General features: G+C 35.1%; 1 pseudogene; it reads right to left on the bottom strand.

Annotated features, from left to right (window-relative positions):
- Nucleotides 1-3,592: 3,592 nt before the first annotated feature.
- On the bottom strand, nucleotides 3,593-3,689 carry LOC138825252 (U6 spliceosomal RNA; annotated as a pseudogene).
- Nucleotides 3,690-4,091: the final 402 nt, after the last annotated feature.

The following is a 4,091-nucleotide window of genomic DNA, read 5'->3' as shown; positions in this document are numbered from 1 at the left end:
AATTCAGGGTTTTTGTACAAAAAAGTCCAAATAAAATATTAGTGATTAGGACAAATGATAATATACCTTATTACAAAATAATACATAAACCATTACCACGCATGTTACATTTTACCTGCCTCCCCACATGTGACCACTTAATTTAGTTTTAATGAATTAATTACCTTATTAATTAATTTATTTGTTTGGTGCTAATACTAGGGCTTGAACTCAGGGCCTGGCTTTGTCCCAGAATTTATTTTTTATTTCAGTTTTCTCAAGGCTAGCATTTTACTGCTTGTACCACAGCTCCATTTCTAGCTTTTGCTGGTTACTTTCAAATCAGAATCTAATGGACTGTTTTTTCTTGGTCTCCTTTCAAACCACAATGCTCAGATTTCATCTTTCTGATTAACTACTACTAAAGACATAAGCCATCAGTGTGGCTTCTACTTTTTCTTATATAGTTATCTAATGCACATACTTAGATGGTAATTTTAAAATGAGAGTATAGCAGCAAGATGTACAGTGATGATACTGTCATTTCAGAAATTCAAGTTAGTAATGTAAATTTATTCTTAAAACCATACACAAAAAATACCATGATATAGTGTAAGAGAACCCACCATTGAACATATGAGCCTTAAGAGCTTTCTAATAGATCCATTATTTATTGGTACCCAACATTAGAAAAATGTATGAGGCATTGGTAAAATAGAAGTCCTTTGCATGACTACATACATTCCTTGTTTTTATAAGACACTTTCTTTCATCTAAAAAGTAGGCCTGTCTATTGTCTTCATGTGATTTTGATGATTGAAAGTGCTCAGTGAGAAGGTCAAAATGTGTTAGTAGTCCTTCACTATCAATTCTCACTTTCTTCTTGGAGAATATAATGATCAAATCAATAGTTCAGAATGGGCAAGCAATACTTCAGAATCATGCTTCCAGTGCAAGTGGATCACCAGTAAGAAATCATCAGTACCAATTTCCACAAAGTTTTGTCACAGATACAATCTCCCTGCCTTCTCTAGCTGCTTTACTGCCCTCTTATTCCTTCATTGTACAAGAAAAGTATGATTCAACTGATTTCAGTCAGATCTGTTACTAGAACTAGAAAGGATTTATTTTACTGTCTGTAATTTGGTAAAGATATGTCTCTTTACGTAGGCTACTAAAAATGTATTTACTAACTTCAAGTAAATACATAAATTCGATTTCCATCTCTTTTAAAAAATAAAATTTTGTTTGTTCTACAAATTGATCAGAGGCATGGATTTTGTGGCTAGCTACGTCATTACACATCTGTCTCTTTCTTTCTCTCTCCCTTTCATGGTTCTCATACATAATATGATTGCTCCATAATTATACTAATTTATTTTGCTTTTATATTTTTGGTTGTATCATTTCACTTTTTGCTCTGCCATTTCCCAAATCATTTATATAGAAGGCATTATTTCCTATTTTCTCATGCCTAGAATAAGCTGCACATGAAGACATCACTGGTCCTCATTTTCAGTGTGTACATTTGAATATGGAGGAATATCTTTCCTCTGCTCTCCATCAATTCCCTACTCTCCAGTTAGAATAATTTCGAATAGTAAAATTGGAAAAAGAGAAAATAAATCATGGTGAATAAACAGTTGCAGAAAAGTCACCAGATATTTCTGACCAGTTCAACCAATGTGAACTATTAGGGAAATACATGGACACCTCATTCCCACTGGCACTCAAAGTCTCTGGTTAGGCAATTCTTAGGAATATGGGGAACAAGATGAAAAAGTAAGGAATGGTATCAATTGCAAGAAAAAATATTGGAGAAGGATCCAACCGTATTTCTTCATTGGGCTGCCGAAAATATTCAGCTTACTACAGTGCGGAGACTTCTTTCCCAAAAGGCCACTTATGTGAATAGTAGGGATGATGATGAGTATACCCCTCGTCGAGAAGCCTACGGTGGACACTTAGACATTGTCAGTGAGTTGGTGTCTCAAGCGGCACATGCAATAACTGTAGATGACTGGACACCCCTGAACAGTGCATATACGTGGAATAATAGCAGAGTGGCTTCTTTCTTACTTCATCATGATACAGATACCAATGCCCATACTAAAGGACTCTTTTTTAAAAAAATTTTTTGGTCTGGTCGTGGGGCCTGAACTCTGGGCCTGGACGCTGTCCCTCATCTCTTCAGCTCAAGGCTACTGCTCTACCACTTGAGCCACAGCACCACTTCCCACTTTTTTTTTCTGCTTATGTGGTGCTGAAGAATCGAACCTAGGGCCTCATGTATGCAAGAAAAGCGCTCTACCACTGAGCCACTTTCCCAGCCCAAATATTTTTGTTTGTTTGAATTTTGTTGTTGTTGTGTTTTTTTTTTTTTGGTCGGTCATGGGGCTTGAGATCTGGGCTCGGGTGCTGTCCCTGTGCTCTTCAGCTCAAGGGGAGTGCTCTACCGCTTGAGCCACAGTAACACTTCCCCAAACTAAAGGACTCTTGACACCCTTATATCTTGCTGTTGAGAATTGAGATAGCAAAGATACTCTGGATCGCCTTCTGTTGAACCATTATATAAATCCAGGCCTGAAGAACAACATAGAAGAAACTGTATTTGATATTGCCAAAAGGATAAGTATGTATCACTACCTCTATGAAGTTGTGAAAGACTGTACAAATTGTTCACCGAAGTTCTAATGGTCGGGTTAAGTTTCTTAAATTTCAAAAATGCAAGTCCATCATTTGTGTCCCTACAAAATATTTTCACAATCCAAATAAGAGCAATATCTTTTTTTTTTTTTTGGTCGGTCATGGGGCTTGAACTCTGGGCCTGGGTGCTATCCCTGTGATCTTCAGCTCAAGGTGAGCCATCTACCACTTGAGACACAACTCCACTTCCAGTTTTCTAGTGGTTTGTTTGAGATAAGAGTACCACAGACTTTCCTTCCCATGCTGGTTTTGAACCATGATCCTCAGATCTCAGTCTCCTGTGTAGCTAGGATTATAGGCATGAACCACCAGTGCCCGGCAGCACCAATATTTTACTGTAAAAATTCATGGATTCCGCGGAGTTCTTCCAAGTGAATTGCCTGCCTTGGATGGAAAAATGTATTCAATAGATTTGTAAACATGTATAATAATTTCTTCAAAGTTTGTGATTTTTTAATAAGAAATAATTTTAATTTACCTGTTGAAATGAGTAGTACAGAAACGAAAATATTTCTCGTGCTTGTCTGAAAAAGTATATTTTAAAATATTCTATATTCTATGTTTGCATCATGTTCATAATTTATTTTCTCCTAGATATACTTTGAATTATATATTATTTTATAATATATAGGTTCATTAATGTGTCCTTTCCGATTGCATTCCATATAGAAACAGTTTGATTCCTTTTTTTCTACGTCTTAATATTATTTTTCTTTGGGATAAAATGACAATGTTGTCTAATTTGAAAAGTTTTGTAAATTTTATGCTATGTAAATGCCTTTCTGAGGTGATTTAATACACTGATGTCAAACTAAATTTAATTATATGAATTACGTGTATTGTTACACTTGTAATTTTGTAATCATCTTTTTAATCACTTTTTTTCATTTCTTGCATCTGAAGAATGAAAAATATGGAATACTTCTCAAATTTTCATATTATCCTTGTGCAAGTGCCATGTTAATCTCTGTATTGTAATTTGAGTATACGTGTTGCTGAAGCATGTAGTATCCTCTAAATTTAATAGTTAATGATGCAATCTTTATACAGGCTTATATCTATGGGTGCCTACTTGTAACAAGGAAACCTTATTGTTCCTAACAATGCTATCGATCTTATTTCCCTAAAATTCTGTGAATAGTGGAAAAAATTATATTGATCAGTCGATTGCTCACATTTGCAAACTTTTTTTGCCAATGAGTATCTTAAGTCTTTTTATTTGGAATTTGATCATACTCTCTATTATTTATTGTTAGGTCCAAAGGTGATGGCTTTTTCAAGTACTTATTTATCCAGCTTTGTGGACCTAATGGATACAAAGTAAGCGTTGCTTAAGAGCTACTTCTAAACTTCTTCAGCTGACATTTTCCCAAATGAGGTGTTACTGGAACAAATGTCTACCTGAG

The sequence above is a fragment of the Dipodomys merriami genome, unplaced genomic scaffold (assembly GCF_024711535.1).
Source record: "Dipodomys merriami isolate MVZ:Mamm:240054 unplaced genomic scaffold, mDipMer1.0.p SCAF_1361, whole genome shotgun sequence".
NCBI lineage: Eukaryota > Metazoa > Chordata > Mammalia > Rodentia > Heteromyidae > Dipodomys > Dipodomys merriami.
The sequence above is the reverse complement of the archived record's forward strand: the minus strand, read 5'-3'. Positions and strand labels throughout refer to the sequence as shown.